General features: G+C 42.2%; 1 long non-coding RNA gene across 1 annotated transcript in view; it reads left to right on the top strand.

Annotated features, from left to right (window-relative positions):
• The first annotated feature begins 280 nt into the window (after positions 1-280).
• Positions 281-18649, top strand: part of LOC138714703 (uncharacterized) — a 292488-nt gene continuing 274119 nt past the window's right edge. The window contains exon 1 of the long non-coding RNA XR_011336063.1: positions 281-605. This is a non-coding gene — a long non-coding RNA (uncharacterized lncRNA). The remainder of the gene's footprint in view (positions 606-18649) is intronic.

Raw genomic sequence — 18649 nt, 5'->3', positions numbered from 1 at the left:
GTGAATTTAACTCGGGCTAAGCTATGGATGATATGTGAATTAATGATGGCTAAATGAGTCCGAAATCCAACGCCGAAAGTTACCCAGAAATTCTGCTTCAATTGGTTGAGGGAAAGCCCCAAAAAGAATTCGAATCCGGGACAATTTGGCTGTCTTGGTTATTATTCTTAGCCAATTATAAAGTGGAAGGTAAATTTACTATTTGAAAGGAAATTTAAAGTTAGGAAAGAGGGAAATTTTGCCTATAGGATTTGCCAGTCCTGGGTAAAGTAAAGTTTTGTTGTGTTGTGAAGTTCTGGCGCTAATACTAAAATGAAGTTTTGCTTTGGCCAATGTTGCTTAAGTTCTTTGTACGGTTAAAGTCTGGGAATACCCCAGAAAATACTTAACGTTGACTTGCTTCGACTCTGTATTACATGCTATTCAGCAACGGTTTATTTTTGCCCTTTCGTAGTATGTTGTAACCTTGTGTCTTTAATTTTTCCTGGATCTCTAGCTCGGTTTCTTGTAATACTATGCTCATCTGTCAATTCAAGAATTTGAACGAATTTCCTCATGCACGCTGGTGAGATTAATCCATTTCTGCAACACTGGATTGTTTCAAGGTTAGCTTTAATTATTTTATTTTGTTAGTCGCTTCACTTAATTATTAAGGCTTTTCTATGATCATAGCACGCGACACTGAAACTTCCAACCTGTATTTTTCTAAGTTCTACGGTACGGGAATCTGTGACAGGTTAGGTTAGGTTAGTTTGTTTAGGCTTTTCGTATACTTTGCATATACGAATCTGTGACATCAGGTTAGTTTAGGCTTTTGTTATGCCTTATTATACGAATTTGTGATAGGTTAGTTTAGTTTAGGCTTTTGGTGTGTTTGAATATACTAAGTAAAGTGGAATGTGCGTTTTTCGTTCATTTTGAAGTTTCTAACTCGTTATTTCACATCTTAAATCATTTTTAGGTTACCTACACCGATCAATTGCAATTTTTATCTATTTTGTAATTTATGTTTTGGCTAAATAAGCGCTGAAGTAGTTCCCTTCGTACTCCGCTTATATATCTTGCATATATGAATTTATGACAGTTAAGTTTGATTAGTTTAGGCCCCTTATAAATTCAACGATTTTCACTTCTGAAATCACTGGAACTACCTCAGCGCAAACTTCACATTTTCACCTTTTTCGTTTAAAAACCTTCGTGTCGCGTGCTATAGAAAATCCATTGTGAACATTACTTACATTGCTAACTAGAGTCGCACCAAGTTTCCTGTGTATTATGTCATGCATTGTTAAAAACAGGTTGGATATGGTGCTGCTGAAAAACACCAGACTGAAAACTTTAATTCATTACATTTTAATGGGAAAGAATAACGAAGCTGAAACACGAATTACCAAATCTATAATAGACCTATTGTCCCGTTTCTTCAGTCAATGTAGAAGGTGTTTTTCAGCTTATAAATTAATTCTGAGTGACATACGCTACAACTACTCGATGGATAATTTAGAAAATGTTCTTAATAGCTACTGTGAAGCAAACTATGGAAATGTGATTGATGAATGAAAAACACTGTAACTTAAAGATAAAGTGTCTTTATTTTGTATATGCAAGTGTAGGTACTCGTACAAAATGTGAAATGTGTGCAATGTGTAGGGACATACGCAAGGGGGGATACCGGGTTTGACCCTTCCCAAAAATTATATAAGCTTACTGGTTTATTTCAATATATTTTATCGTTTACATGCCTATGTAAAGTGAATTACCTATCATATACAAATATATAATTGAGATCATGGATTACATGAGGAGACACAAAGAGGAAGCAGAAAATAGGAAAGATTGGAGAAAGCTGGATTTGCAGTGAAAGACCTGCCCTTGGGCAGAACACTAAATGAAATGAATTGAGGACATGGGTGAACTAACGACTTAAGTAAGAAAATAAAGTTTTGAGAAAGTCGCAGTCAAAGTTTTAGAAATGGTGGGAAATGAAAAAAAAAAAAGTCATGTTTTTTTTTGCTATGTAGGCTATATGCTCATTGTAATAGCAAAAATAATAGGTGTGTATTCATTTGCCACCATTTCTAAAACTTTGACTGCGATTTTCTCAATTTAAGCCGTTGTCCATCCATGTCCTCAATTAAAGTGTAAGTGTAGGCCTATCAATGACACAAGCGTTTTCTATTATACAAAATTAAACACAAGCTAAAATTTGTAAAAAAAATTGGACGGCTGTGAAAAAATTACGTTTGAGAGATTTTATAAGGATATTCATGAATATTATCTGTTAGAACACAGTACAATATTAATAAATATACCGTGAAAATAAATAAATAATAATAATAATAATAATAATAATAATAATAATAATTGACCCAATAATACACAAAATTTTAAATACTGATAATGTAAATTGTAAACAATTTCTGCGTACGCCATTGCCAATGTGTTTCTCTTCTTAATCATACAATTGTGCATTTAATATGGTAGCCTAACTTATTTTAGTGTCATTCTTTTATCAAATATTTACTGCCTATTTTATATTTTATAGAGACGTTAGGAGCCTATTTTAAGTGCCTAAAATTATGCTTTTTAGAGCCTAAAGTTCCGCTGTCTAACCATCACTGATTCTGTAGGATGCTTCATATTTGTCCACTTCATGTGTTATCGTTTGAATGGTCACTACTATAGAGGATTCCAAGTTAAGGAAAAAGCATTGATTTTTATGGACCTTGCCTAATACATTGTATAAGCTACTGTATGTGCTAGATAGGTGTTTCTATGGCAATTGATCATTTGATGGAATAGCTCCATATGCCCAATCTGCAATAATAGCAGATGCACCAATGCTTACACTATTATCTGTAGTGTGAGCAAGTTGTTTTTCATTATTATTATTATGTTTACTTCCACTTTGTTCTGGTAGTTAAAAAGGACAAGCCAATAAATAATTGAACGTGTTCAGTACAAGCGACAGGAACATAGTTCAGGCAAATGCCGGGGCCCCTCAAGTGTTGTGTCGGTGAACGTTAATGTGGGAAACTGATATTTTATTATATAGAAGTCAAATATTTACATATGAAGTGGTAATTTGTATTAATTCTACTATTGTTGAGTTAATATGTCAAATTTATGTAGCAAATATTCTTACAAAATTTTATAGTACCCGTATGTATCTATGAATAATTACACTAGTCTGCAATGAAATTATTGCCTCCAAAGTTTGAATGTTTTTAGGATATGTTTAGCATGCTGAAGTCAAAGTCGAAGCCAGAAAGTTCCTATCACGTACCATTTTTTTGTTATTTTCATTTTCTTATAATATATTACGACAATTTATAGCGTAATTATTTAAACTATAATACTTTTACAACTGTAGTTTTAGTATGTTAAGATATGAAAACCAAATATATTCAACTTATTTTTAAGATGTTTATATTGAAAATCAAGGATAACAGATGTTTCTTAGCAGATAGAGGGTGCAAGCGTATAAGGAAGTTAGGGTGAAATAACGTGCAGCCTTGCCATTATCTTTATTTGTGGGAGATAGAAATGTCAGCCATACCTTGGTGAGAGACTCAACTCAACTTGTCTGGTTCCTCTCACATTTCAATAGTCTGTGTTTCACCTGGAATCGAAACGAAATCAGTTTTTGAAGCTTTATTGTGGAGTAAAAAGTTGAGAGTTTTTAGTTCAGTAAGAAAGTATTTACCATGTCCCATCGAGGATGTCTAAATAATCCAGACCATTTTTGTTATATAACTTATGTAGGATATACACATTTCCTAAGCAGAGGCATAATTTTACAGATTTTGTGAAAAAGTCATACCATGCCTATTTTGGAATCAAACTTGGAGACCAAAGTAAAGCTTGGGCACCACACAAAGTATGTAGAGTATGCATTGAAGAACTTCGTCATTTGATCAAATTGGAGAAGACCGTTGCTATCTTTTGGAGTACCTATGGTTTGGAGAGACCAGTCGAACCATAGTAATGACCGCTACTTCTGTTAGTGTGATGTGAAGGGGTACGATTCTAAACATAAAAAGCATATGGTGTATCCAGTTATTCGGTCAGCCATTTTACCTGTACCCCATGGGCCTGATGTACCAATCACTGTGCGACTAAAAAATCTTGAATAGTTTTCATCTGAGTCTGATGTAGTGGTGAGGGAAATTGTGACGTGTGACAGTGACTATCTACCAGAGTCGGGTGCTGCAGAACGTGGCTTTAAATAAGGAAAGAGACTGTTTCAAGTACATATGTGAGAAATTTCCACTACTATCAGAAGCAAATTAAAAGAAAATATATTTAATGGTCCTGACTAAAGAAAACAGATGTCTGATGCAGCATTTAAAAACACTGTGGATGAAAGGAGGAAAGCAGCATGGATATGTTTCTGTTTTAAAATTTCTTGGTAACAACAAGAGTCCTAATTACCGAAACATTGTGGCTAACATGCTTGAAGCATACAAGGAACTTGGTTGTAACATGAGTATCAAAATTCATTTTCTGTTTTCTCACCTAGATTATTTCCCCGGAAATCTAGGATTTTTGAGCGAAGAGCAAGGTGAACGATTTCACAAGGATCTGCAGGAGTTCGAAAGGAGATACCAGGGACGATGGAGCATCAGTATGCATCCTCATTATTGTTGGATGTTAAAGCGTAAAATACCTGAAGACAAAAAATAAAAGAAAGAGGAGCAGGAGGACTTCCTCAACTAAGAAGCAAGTGGTGTAATTTTTTATGTGATACATTGTGCTAATTTATACATCCAATAGTGAAGTAAACAAGACAAAACAAAGGAAAAACACTCTAGTGACATGTATGAACAACCATACACATAATTGCAGCAAGTTGTGTCTTTTAAATATTGCTTTTGCATTTGAAATAAAAAAGAGAAATGAAAAAGTTTGTGATGAAATTCGCGTAATTATACAATACATTTAAAGTGATTTTGCAAACAAACCTGACGTGATAGAAGTAAACGGATTGGAAATTCGAATTCAGCACATCGACATTATATAAAATCACATTATTTACTTTAGGCAACAAACACAAAGTTGAAATTCGCAGGCTAGTGTTATTCATGATAATAAAAAGTAATTAGACTCAATCTGACGGGCCCTTATTGCTCATGGGCCCATATGCACTTGCCCCCTTTGCCCCCCCTTCTCGGCGGCCCTGCCAGTAAGTTAACTGTTCTCTTCGACTAGATGATAAACATGAACGTATTTTTTTTATATTTTTTTTAACGCTGCTTATACATTATATTTATTTTCTTATAGACAACATAGTTTGTTAAAACTTCATTTTATTTTATGATTTATTAATTCAATATTCCGCAAATATTTTATTGTAATTTTTTATTCATTCTGATAGCCTGTACTCCTTCTAGGTCCACTAAACAGGTGATAGGGCATCATGCAGATTAATAATTCTCACCTACGTTTTATTTTTGTTTCGCTTACCATAACGTTATAGCTTTATATATAGTCCCGTCGCTCTAATTTCCAGCAACCACTCGCGTCGCAGGTCGGCTGCATTTAAGCATGTGCGTCTTGTGATTCGCTGAGGAAGAAGTTATTCATTTCTTAAGGCTCGATAAATATAATCGCCCGCCATTTTGGCTCTTTCTTTGGCGTTCGCAAAAAGCACACGAAGACTTATTCGCCGCTCAATTATTTGCTGAATTACAGTGCGTTTGATTTATTATCATAGGAGCTACGACATGATAATGTTTAACGGCGTGGCAAATAGATTCCTCATATGGTAGCTCGGTAACGAAAGAATAAAAATGGCGAACGAAACTACCTACCTAGACTTTATAGAGCCTTCACTTCCTAAGACGTAAGCAAAGAGGAGGAGTCAAGCCGGGAATAACAGCGTCGCAACTATAGTAATACACGCACATGACCAGTGTGTGTTAAGTCATCAATATCATTTTGTGTATGAGTGCGTGTGCGTGAGAATTCAAGTATATGGTAGATACATATCGGTAATTAATGTGCGAAATTAATTTATTTTTGTATATAATGTACCCTATTATGTATTATTCGAAGATCTCAAGGAAAGACTCATTGACACAAGAAATAATTTTATTTACTAGTTTATTGAATTCTAAATATAAATGACACTCATAAGGAAATTAAACGCAGAATATATACGGGAACTAAAGGCGAGGGGTGATAAAAAGAGAAACCAAGAGTCAGGAAGTGATAGGGAAGGAAATAGTGTAAAGAATAAGGGTGCAAGTGTAAGTGGAAATCTAGTATGTGAAAGTGAAAGCGTGGGGGGAGGGAAATAAAAGAGGAATAGAAGAAGAAATAAATAGAAAGAAAGACAAAGACAGAAATAAGGCAGAGACGAACAATAATGAAAGGTCAGAACTTGCGACAGTTGAGGATTTAGCAGAGATATTTGATATGTGTAAAAAAAATTGGGGATGTGATCAAAAAGTGCAGGTAAAGTGAAACTGGAAAAGATCGAGAAGTATAGGGGAGAGAGAAAGTATATAAGCAGATGTGCAGAATAAAATATAAGTATTTATAGGAAGTGAGAATAGTGACAACGGATTAGGTGTAAGAAAAATAGTGAGAAAGTGGAAGTGAGCGCAAATAGGAATGAGTGAAAATAGTGAGAAAGGGTTAAGAGAAGTGAACAAGTGACAGCGTGAAATTAGTACTAACATTTGAATGTTGGAACAGTAAATGAATAAATGTCAAAGAACAAATAGGACAAATAATTCAATACGATAATTTATTGAGAAAAATTGAAATTGAGATTTTAGTGAATAGTAGTTAGAGGAAAAGGGGGGTGTGAAAGGAGTATACAATATTAGATATATTAGGATTAATGAACAAATAGAGAATAGCAATTGAAATGTAGGAGAAATACTGTAGAGGAGATTGACCAAGTAACAAAAAAAGGTACATAGTGTAATTGGGAGTATTTGTGTAGACGTGTACTGCAAATAATGTGTTATTGTAATAATATGTTAATGGTGGCACCGGATACAGAAATGTGAGGTACACCATTACATGTAAATAAGTGCTGTGACGAAATATATATCATATCATATACGGGAACTGCTTGCTGTTATTCAGTTGAGAAGTTTTTGTCATCCAGTCTGCTTTCGAAAAAATTGAAAGTTAGAATTTATAAAATAGTTACATTACTGGTTGTTCTGTATGGTTGGAAAGTTCAACTCTCACTTTGAAAGAGGAACAGAGGTTAAGGCTGTTCGAGAATAAGGTGCTTAGGAAAATATTTGGAGCTAAGAGGGATGAAGTTACAGGAGAATGGAGAAAGTTACACAACATGGAACCACAGTCTAGTATATACAGTCGCGAAGCTCAATACGTAGTAAATATGCAAACATTAGATAGTTGCTCACCACTAGGATCGCTAATATCGCCTCATTACAGGCAATGCAAAATAGTACCGTCACAGTCTATTGTTTCTAGCACCCTCAAAATTCAAGCTTCGTGACTGTATATAGTAGACTGTGGTGGAATTGCAAGCATTGTATTCTTCACCTAATATAATTGTGGCATGAAGGCTAAATGGAAATGTGCCAAACACAAAAATATTCAGGAACTACAAAGTTGTTGTTGTTTTCTAATGCCAGGCGTTTGACAATAAAGTCATTTGACCTCTTGGACTCCAATATTTTTCAAAGATATTATCATGGTCAACCACTGAAGCACAGATTTTGTGGTGTTCCGAATCCATTTCTTGGTTTGGGTTGCACAATGGGCAGTTAGGGGACTGATATATTCCAATTCTATGCAGGTGTTTGGCCAAACAATCATGGCTTGTTGCCAATCTAAATGCAGCTACAGACGATTTTCGTGGTAAATCGGGAAGTAACTGTGGATTATGATGCAGAGAGTTCCATTTTTTTCCTTGAGATTGTGCTATCAAATTTTGTTTGTTGAAGTCTAAGTATGTAGATTTAATAAATCTTTTCACAGAGTAATATGTAGATTTAGTAACAGGTCTGTAAGTAGCAGTGCTGCCCTTCTTTGCTAGTGCATCCGCATTCTCGTTTCCCAGGATTCCACAATGGGATGGTATCCATTGGAATACAATTCTTTTATTGAGTGATATTAATTGAGAGAGCATTTTAGTTATTTCTGCTGTTTGAGATGAAGGTGTGTATGTAGAGACTATTAATAGAATAGCTGCTTTGGAGTCTGACAATATAACTGCATTCTTTAATTTATTGATGTGGTATAGAAGATTCCTGAGACTTTCACTTATTGCAATGATTTCTCCATCAAAACTTGTTGTTCCATACCCAAGAGATCTATAAAGTGAGAAGAGACAGCACGTAACACCTGCACCGGCACCTTGTTCTCTGGAGATCAAGGATCCGTCATTGTATAAATGAAGCCAGTTTTGTGGAGGGTACTACAAAGTAAATGTATAGAAATACGCATTTATCTTGAAAATTTTGTAAAAAATTGAGTCACTCGTAATGGATGTGAGAATTAACTAGCTGTAGTCCAATACCAACAGGACATAGAATGGTTTCAAGTGAAAAAACGATTATATAATATTTGGCACTTACAGAATTTTCCATTTACATGTCATAATAAGGAACATTAAATCCAACCATTTGAGATGAGCAGGGCATGCAGCACATATAGGTGAATCCAGAAATGCAAATAGGGAGTTAGTTGGCAGACGTGAGGGAAAAGGACCTTTTGGGAGGCCGAGTCGAAGATGAGAGGATAATAAAATGAATTTAAAGGAGGTGGGATTTGATGATAGGGACTGGATTAATCTTGCTGAGGATAGGGATCAATGGTGGGCTTATGTGAGGGCAGCAATGAACCTCGGGTTCTCTAAAAGCCATGTGTAAATAAGTATGTAAGTTTATTGAATTATAGAAATGAGGAAATAAATGTACAGATTCCAATCTTGTACAATCAAGCGAAATAAAATGAGTAGAGTATACTCGTGAATACACATAATCTATACATTCACTACTGGAGTATAAAAACATATAATTATAGATTATATTTTATGATTTAATTAGACCTACATTTCATATTAAAAAAAATAGTTACTTTTGACCAAAAAGTTCAAGCTTGAGGAAATTATTTCACAGTAAGATTACGAAAAATAGTATCCTAAATGAACATTCAAATCAACCACAAAGAAGAATTAAACTGTACATCTGCTCATGTTAGGGAAATGACGATTCTTATGATTGCATAGCACAACACATTTTTCTTTCAGATATAGCTATTTACCAACTGCAGACAAAATTTCTGCTCATAAATATTCTCCTGTCTCTCTCTTCCTAATGTATAGATTCATCTCACACACTAGTGAAAGTCTCCTGGCCTTCAGAAGACTGTCCTTCAAACATTACTGTAGAATTGGCCATGACAGAAGATCCCTTGGGTGTCATATTGCCCTCGAATTCGGTACTATGACTAGAATGTGTGGGTTGTTCAGACGATGTTGAGATTCTTGACAAAGATGATTCCACAGATAGTGTCGATGATACTTGTTGACGTGATAAATCTGTGGTGATTCCTCCATATATAGTTACAGTTGTCCCATCTATGAACCGACTTGATACGCTCGTTTTCTCCATCAGCACAGAGCTTATCTTCTCTGTGGTTTCACCAGGGACACCAGTGTCATCAAAGACTAGTTCTGATGTACTACCAGCCGGTAACATCCCTGTAAAACTTACCAATCCCTCAACTTTGGTTGTAGAAACTCTTGATGCTACTTTATGAGCTCCAGGTTCACTAGTGTTGCCAATAATGGCGGATGATATCAACTCGCTGGAAAGAGAGGTACTTTCGGATTTTTCACTAGTTGTGTCTTGTACTGTGGATCCGCCTTCACTTCCCACTGCTAGTGCAGTTTCACCTGATTGCATTCTTTCACCTTGTTCTGTAGTGGATCTTACTTCACTTCCCTCTGCTAGTGAAGATTCACCCGATTGTATTGTTTCTTCTTGTCCTGTGGAGGCTCCATCTTCACTTCCCTCTCCTAGTGTAGTTTCACCAGATTGCGTTGTCTGTCCTTGTGCTGTGGAGGCTCCTTCTTCACTTCCCTCTCCTAGTGTAGTTTCACCAGATTGCGTTGTCTGTCCTTGTGCTGTGGAGGCTCCTTCTTCAATTCCCTCTCCTAGTGTAGTTTCACCAGATTGCGTTGTCTGTCCTTGTGCTGTGGAGGCTCCTTCTTCACTTCCCTCTCCTAGTGTAGATTCACCAGATTGCGTTGTCTGTCCTTGTGCTGTGGAGGCTCCTTCTTCACTTCCCTCTCCTAGTGTAGTTTCACCAGATTGCGTTGTCTGTCCTTGTCCTGTGGAGGCTCCTTCTTCACTTCCCTCTCCTAGTGTAGTTTCAACAGATTGCGTTGTCTGTCCTTGTGCTGTGGAGGCTCCTTCTTCACTTCCCTCTCCTAGTGTAGAGTCACCAGATTGCGTTGTCTGTCCTTGTACTGTGGAGGCTCCTTCTTCACTTCCATCTCCTAGTGTAGTTTCACCAGATTGCGTTGTCTGTCCTTGTGCTGTGGAGGCTCCTTCTTCACTTCCCTCTCCTAGTGTAGTTTCACCAGATTGCGTTGTCTGTCCTTGTGCTGTGGAGGCTCCTTCTTCACTTCCCTCTCCTAGTGTAGTTTCACCAGATTGCGTTGTCTGTCCTTGTCCTGTGGAGGCTCCTTCTTCACTTCCCTCTCCTAGTGTAGTTTCACCAGATTGCGTTGTCTGTCCTTGTGCTGTGGAGGCTCCTTCTTCACTTCCCTCTCCTAGTGTAGAGTCACCAGATTGCGTTGTCTGTCCTTGTGCTGTGGAGGCTCCTTCTTCACTTCCCTCTCCTAGTGTAGTTTCACCAGATTGCGTTGTCTGTCCTTGTGCTGTGGAGGCTCCTTCTTCAATTCCCACTCCTAGTGTAGTTTCACCAGATTGCGTTGTCTGTCCTTGTGCTGTGGAGGCTTCTTCTTCACTTCCCTCTCCTAGTGTAGTTTCACCAGATTGCGTTGTCTGTCCTTGTGCTGTGGACGCTCCTTCTTCACTTCCCTCTCCTAGTGTAGTTTCACCAGATTGCATTGTCTGTCCTTGTGCTGTGGAGGCTCCTTCTTCACTTCCCTCTCCTAGTGTAGTTTCACCAGATTGCGTTGTCTGTCCTTGTGCTGTGGAGGCTCCTTCTTCACTTCCCTCTCCTAGTGTAGTTTCACCAGATTGCGTTGTCTGTCCTTGTGCTGTGGAGGCTCCTTCTTCACTTCCCTCTCCTAGTGTAGTTTCACCAGATTGCGTTGTCTGTCTTTGTGCTGTGGAGGCTCCTTCTTCACTTCCCTCTCCTAGTGTAGTTTCACCAGATTGCGTTGTCTGTCCTTGTGCTGTGTAGGCTCCATCTACACTTCCCTCTCCTAGTGTAGTTTCACCAGATTGCATTGTCTGTCCTTGTGCTGTGGAGGCTCCTTCTTCACTTCCCTCTCCTAGTGTAGTTTCACCAGATTGCGTTGTCTGTCCTTGTGCTGTGGAGGCTCCTTCTTCACTTCCCTCTCCTAGTGTAGTTTCACCAGATTGCATTGTCTGACCTTGCGCTGTGGAGGCTCCTTCTTCACTTCCCTCTCCTAGTGTAGTTTCACCAGATTGCGTTGTCTGTCCTTGTGCTGTGGAGGCTCCTTCTTCACTTCCCTCTCCTAGTGTAGTTTCACCAGATTGCGTTGTCTGTCCTTGTGCTGTGGAGGCTCCATCTACACTTCTCTCTCCTAGTGTAGATTCACCAGATTGCGTTGACTGTCCTTGTGCTGTGGAGGCTCCATCTTCACTTCCCTCTCCTACTGTAGTTTCACCAGATTGCATTGTCTGTCCTTGTGCTGTGGAGGCTCCTTCTTCACTTCCCTCTCCTAGTGTAGTTTCACCAGATTGCGTTGTCTGTCGTGCTGTGGAGGCTCCTTCTTCACTTCCCTCTCCTAGTGTAGTTTCACCAGATTGCGTTGTCTGTCCTTGTGCTGTGGAGGCTCCATCTTCACTTCCCTCTCCTAGTGTAGTTTCACCAGATTGCGTCGTCTGTCCTTGTGCTGTGGAGGCTCCTTCTTCACTTCCCTCTCCTTGCGTAGTTTCACCAGATTGCGTTGTCTGTCCTTGTGCTGTGGAGGCTCCATCTACACTTCCCTCTCCTATTGTAGTTTCACCAGATTGCGTTGTCTGTCCTTGTGCTGTGGAGGCTCCATCTTCACTTCCCTCTCCTAGTGTAGTTTCACCAGATTGCGTTGTCTGTCCTTGTGCTGTGGAGGCTCCACCTTCACTTCCATCTCCTAGTGTAGTTTCAGCAGATTGCGTTGTCTGTCCTTGTGTTGTGGAGGCTCCATCTTCACTTCCCTCTCCCAGAGTAGTTTCACCAGATTGCGTTGTCTGTCCTTGTGCTGTGGAGGCTCCTTCTTCACTTCCCTCACCTAGTGTAGTTTCACCAGATTGCGTTGTCTGTCCTTGTGCTGTGGAGGCTCCATCTTCACTTCCCTCTCCTAGTGTAGTTTCACCAGATAGCGTTGTCTGTCCTTGTGCTGTGGAGGCTCCTTCTTCATTTCCCTCTCCTAGTGTAGTTTCACCAGATTGCGTTGTCTGACCTTGTGCTGTGGAGGCTCCTTCTTCACTTCCCTCTCCTAGTGTAGTTTCACCCGATTGCGGTGTCTGACCTTGTGCTGTGGAGGCTCCTTCTTCACTTCCCTCTCCTAGTGTAGTTTCACCAGATTGCGGTGTCTGTCCTTGTGCTGTGGAGGCTCCTTCTTCACTTCCCTCTCCTAGTGTAGTTTCATCAGATTGCGTTGTCTGTCCTTGTCCTGTGGAGGCTCCTTCTTCACTTCCCTCTCCTAGTGTAGTTTCACCAGATTGCGTTGTCTGTCCTTGTGCTGTGGAGGCTCCTTCTTCACTTCCCTCTCCTAGTGTAGAGTCACCAGATTGCGTTGTCTGTCCTTGTGCTGTGGAGGCTCCTTCTTCACTTCCATCTCCTAGTGTAGTTTCACCAGATTGCGTTGTCTGTCCTTGTCCTGTGGAGGCTCCTTCTTCACTTCCCTCTCCTAGTGTAGTTTCACCAGATTGCGTTGTCTGTCCTTGTGCTGTGGAGGCTCCTTCTTCACTTCCCTCTCCTAGTGTAGTTTCACCAGATTGCGTTGTCTGTCCTTGTGCTGTGGAGGCTCCATCTTCACTTCCCTCTCCTAGTGTAGTTTCACCAGATTGCGTTGTCTGTCCTTGTGCTGTGGAGGCTCCTTCTTCACTTCCCTCTCCTAATGTAGTTTCACCAGATTGCGTTGTCTGTCCTTGTGCTGTGGAGGCTCCTTCTTCACTTCCCTCTCCTAGTGTAGTTTCACCAGATTGCGTTGTCTGTCCTTGTCCTGTGGAGGCTCCTTCTTCACTTCCCTCTCCTAGTGTAGTTTCACCAGATTGCGTTGTCTGTCCTTGTGCTGTGGAGGCTCCTTCTTCACTTCCCTCTCCTAGTGTAGAGTCACCAGATTGCGTTGTCTGTCCTTGTGCTGTGGAGGCTCCTTCTTCACTTCCATCTCCTAGTGTAGTTTCACCAGATTGCGTTGTCTGTCCTTGTCCTGTGGAGGCTCCTTCTTCACTTCCCTCTCCTAGTGCAGTTTCACCAGATTGCGTTGTCTGTCCTTGTGCTGTGGAGGCTCCTTCTTCACTTCCCTCTCCTAGTGTAGTTTCACCAGATTGCGTTGTCTGTCCTTGTGCTGTGGAGGCTCCTTCTTCACTTCCCTCTCCTAGTGTAGTTTCACCAGATTGCGTTGTCTGTCCTTGTGCTGTGGAGGCTCCTTCTTCACTTCCCTCTCCTAGTGTAGTTTCACCAGATTGCGTTGTCTGTCCTTGTCCTGTGGAGGCTCCTTCACTTCCCTCTCCTAGTGTAGTTTCACCAGATTGCGTTGTCTGTCCTTGTGCTGTGGAGGGTCCTTCTTCACTTCCCTCTCCTAGTGTAGTTTCACCAGATTGCGTTGTCTGTCCTTGTGCTGTGGAGGGTCCTTCTTCACTTCCCTCTCCTAGTGTAGAGTCACCAGATTGCGTTGTCTGTCCTTGTGCTGTGGAGGCTCCTTCTTCACTTCCCTCTCCTAGTGTAGTTTCACCAGATTGTGTTGTCTGTCCTTGTGCTGTGGAGGCTTCTTCTTCACTTCCCTCTCCTAGTGTAGTTTCACCAGATTGCGTTGTCTGTCCTTGTGCTGTGGAGGCTCCTTCTTCACTTCCCTCTCCTAGTGTAGTTTCACCAGATTGCGTTGTCTGTCCTTGTGCTGTGGAGGCTCCTTCTTCACTTACCTCTCCTAGTGTAGTTTCACCAGATTGCGTTGTCTGTCCTTGTGCTGTGGAGGCTCCTTCTTCACTTACCTCTCCTAGTGTAGTTTCACCAGATTGCGTTGTCTGTCCTTGTGCTGTGGAGGCTCCTTCTTCACTTCCCTCTCCTAGTGTAGTTTCACCAGATTGCGTTGTCTGTCTTTGTGCTGTGGAGGCTCCTTCTTCACTTCCCTCTCCTAGTGTAGTTTCACCAGATTGCGTTGTCTGTCCTTGTGCTGTGGAGGCTCCTTCTTCACTTCCCTCTCCTAGTGTAGTTTCACCAGATTGCATTGTCTGTCCTTGTGCTGTGGAGGCTCCATCTACACTTCCCTCTCCTAGTGTAGTTTCACCAGATTGCTTTGTCTGTCCTTGTCCTGTGGAGGCTCCATCTTCACTTCCATCTCCTAGTGTAGTTTCAGCAGATTGCGTTGTCTGTCCTCGTGCTGTGGAGGCTCCATCTTCATTTCCCTCTCCTAGTGTAGTTTCACCAGATTGCGTTGTCTGTCCTTGTGCTGTGGAGGCTCCATCTTCACTTCCCTCTCCTAGTGTAGTTTCACCAGATTGCGTTGTCTGTCCTTGTGCTGTGGAGGCTGCATCTACACTTCCCTCTCCTAGTGTAGTTTCACGAGATTGCGTTGTCTGTCCTTGTGCTGTGGAGGCTCCGTCTTCACTTCCCTCTCCTAGTGTAGTTCCACCAGATTGCGTTGTCTGTCCTTGTGCTGTGGAGGCTGCTTCTTCACTTCCATCTCCTAGTGTAGTTTCACCAGATTGCGTTGTCTGTCCTTGTGCTGTGGAGGCTCCTTCTTCACTTCCCTCTCCTAGAGTAGTTTCACCAGATTGCGTTGTCTGTCCTTGTGCTGTGGAGGCTCCTTCTTCACTTCCCTCACCTAGTGTAGTTTCACCAGATTGCGTTGTCTGTCCTTGTGCTGTGGAGGCTGCATCTTCACTTCCCTCTCCTAGTGTAGTTTCACCAGATTGCGTTGTCTGTCCTTGTGCTGTGGAGGCTCCATCTACACTTCCCTCTCCTAGTGTAGTTTCACCAGATTGCGTTGTCTGTCGTTGTCCTGTGGAGGCTCCATCTACACTTCCCTCTCCAAGTGTAGTTTCACCAGATTGCGTTGTCTGTCCTTGTGCTGTGGAGGCTCCATCATCACTTCCCTCTCCTAGTGTAGTTTCACCAGATTGCGTTGTCTGTCCTTGTGCTGTGGAGGCTCCATCTACACTTCCTTCTCCTAGTGTAGTTTCACCAGATTGCGATGTCTGTCCTTGTGCTGTGGAGGCTCCTTCTTCACTTCCCTCTCCTAGTGTAGTTTCACCAGATTGCGTTGTCTGTCCTTGTGCTGTGGAGGCTCCATCTTCACTTCCCTCTACTAGTGTAGTTTCAACAGATTGCGTTGTCTGTCCTTGTGCTGTGGAGGCTCCTTCTTCACTTCCCTCTCCTAGTGTAGTTTCACCAGATTGCATTGTTCCGCCTTGTCTTGTGGTGGCTCTTTCTGCACTTCCCTCTCCTAGTGTAGTTTCACCAGATTGCGTTGTCTGTCCTTCTGCTGTGGAGGCTCCATCATCACTTCCCTCTCCTAGTGTAGTTTCAACAGATTGCGTTGTCTGTCCTTCTGCTGTGGAGGCTCCATCATCACTTCCCTCTCCTAGTGTAGTTTCACCAGATAGCGTTGTCTGTCCTTGTGCTGTGGAGGCTCCATCTTCACTTCCCTCTCCTATTGTAGTTTCACCAGATTGCGTTGTCTGTCCTTGTGCTGTGGAGGCTCCTTCTTCACTTCCCTCTCCTAGTGTAGTTTCACCAGATTGCGTTGTCTTACTTTGTGCTGTGGAGGCTCCTTCTTCACTTCCCTCTCCTAGTGTAGTTGCACCAGATGGCGTTGTCTGTCCTTGTGTTGTGGAGGCTCCTTCTTCACTTCCCTCTCCTAGTGTAGTTTCGCCAGATAGCGTTGTCTGTCCTTGTGCTGTGGAGGCTCCATCTTCACTTCCCTCTCCTAGTGTAGTTTCACCAGATTGCGTTGTCTGTCCTTGTGCTGTGGAGGCTCCATCTTCACTTCCCTCTCCTAGTGTAGTTTCACCAGATTGCGTTGTCTGTCCTTGTGCTGTGGAGGCTCCAACTACACTTCCCTCTCCTAGTGTAGTTTCACCAGATTGCGTTGTCTGTCCTTGTGCTGTGGAGGCTCCTTCTTCACTTCCCACTCCTAGAGTAGTTTCACCAGATTGCGTTGTCTGTCCTTGTGCTGTGGAGGCTCCATCTTCACTTCCCTCTCCTAGTGTAGTTTCACCAGATTGCGTTGTCTGTCCTTGTGCTGTGGAGGCTCCTTCTTCACTTCCCTCTCCAAGTGTAGTTTCACCAGATTGCATTGTTCCACCTTGTCCTGTGGTGGCTCCTGCACTTCCCTCTCCTAGTGTAGTTTCACCAGATTGCGTTGTCTGTCCTTGTGCTGTGGAGGCTCCATCTTCACTTCCCTCTCCTAGTGTAGTTTCACCAGATAGCGTTGTCTGTTGTTGTGCTGTGGTGGCTCCATCTACACTTACCTCTCCTAGTGTAGTTTCACCAGATTGCGTTGTCTGTCCTTGTGCTGTGGAGGCAACTTCTTCACTTCCCTCTTCTAGTGTAGTTTCACCAGATTGCGTTGTCTCTCCTTGTGCTGTGGAGGCTCCTTCTTCACTTCCCTCTCCTAGTGTAGTTTCACCAGATTGCGTTGTTTGTCCATGTGCTGTGGAGGCTCCTTCTTCACTTCCCTCTCCTAGTGTAGTTTCACCAGATTGCGTTGTCTGTCCTTGTGCTGTGGAGGCTCCATCTTCACTTCCCTCTCCTAGTGTAGTTTCACCAGATTGCGTCGTTTGTCCTTGTGCTGTGGAGGCTGCATCTTGACTTCCCTCTCCTAGTGTAGTTTCACCAGATTGCGTTGTCTGTCCTTGTCCTGTGGAGGCTATATCTACACTTCCCCCTCCTAGTGTAGTTTCACCAGATTGCGTTGTCTGTCCTTGTTCTGTAGAGGCTCCATCTTCACTTCCCTCTCCTGGTGTAGTTTCACCAGATTGCGTTGTCTGTCCTTGTGCTGTGGAGGCTCCTACTTCAATTCCCTCTTCTAGTGTAGTTTCACCAGATTGCGTTGTCTGTCCTTGTGCTGTGGAGGCTACATCTTCACTTCCCTCTCCTAGTGTAGTTTCACCAGATTGCGTTGTCTGTCCTTGTGCTGTGGAGGCTCCTTCTTCACTTCCCTCTCCTAGTGTAGTTTCACCAGATTGCGTTGTCTGTCCTTGTGCTGTGGAGGCTCCATCTACACTTCCCTCTCCTAGTGTAGTTTCACCAGATTGCGTTGCTTGTCCTTGTGCTGTGGAGGCTCCTTCTTCACTTCCCTCTCCTAGTGTAGTTTCACCAGATTGCGTTCTCTGTCCTTGTGCTGTGGAGGCTCCTTCTTCACTTCCCTCTCCAAGTGTAGTTTCACCAGATTGCATTGTTCCACCTTGTCCTGTGGTGGCTCCTGCACTTCCCTCTCCTAGTATAGTTTCACCAGATTTCGTTGTCTGTCCTTGTGCTGTGGAGGCTCCATCTTCACTTCCCTCTCCTAGTGTAGTTTCACCAGATTGCGTTGTCTGTCCTTGTGCAGTGGAGGCTGCATCTACACTTCCCTCTCCTAGTGTAGTTTCACGAGATTGCGTTGTCTGTCCTTGTGCTGTGGAGGCTCCGTCTTCAGTTCCCTCTCCTAGTGTAGTTCCACCAGATTGCGTTGTCTGTCCTTGTGCTGTGGAGGCTGCTTCTTCACTTCCCTCTCCTAGTGTAGTTTCACCAGATTGCGTTGTCTGTCCTTGTGCTGTGGAGGCTCCTTCTTCACTTCCCTCTCCTAGAGTAGTTTCACCAGATTGCGTTGTCTGTCCTTGTGCTGTGGAGGCTCCTTCTTCACTTCCCTCACCTAGTGTAGTTTCACCAGATTGCGTTGTCTGTCCTTGTGCTGTGGAGGCTGCATCTTCACTTCCCTCTCCTAGTGTAGTTTCACCAGATTGCGTTGTCTGTCCTTGTCCTGTGGAGGCTCCATCTACACTTCCCTCTCCAAGTGTAGTTTCACCAGATTGCGTTGTCTGTCCTTGTGCTGTGGAGGCTCCATCATCACTTCCCTCTCCTAGTGTAGTTTCACCAGATTGCGTTGTCTGTCCTTGTGCTGTGGAGGCTCCATCTACACTTCCTTCTCCTAGTGTAGTTTCACCAGATTGCGATGTCTGTCCTTGTGCTGTGGAGGATCCTTCTTCACTTCCCTCTCCTAGTGTAGTTTCACCAGATTGCGTTGTCTGTCCTTGTGCTGTGGAGGCTCCATCTTCACTTCCCTCTACTAGTGTAGTTTCAACAGATT

Source organism: Periplaneta americana, chromosome 15, assembly GCF_040183065.1.
Source record: "Periplaneta americana isolate PAMFEO1 chromosome 15, P.americana_PAMFEO1_priV1, whole genome shotgun sequence".
Taxonomy (NCBI): domain Eukaryota; kingdom Metazoa; phylum Arthropoda; class Insecta; order Blattodea; family Blattidae; genus Periplaneta; species Periplaneta americana.
This window is presented reverse-complemented; position numbering and strand designations above follow the sequence as displayed.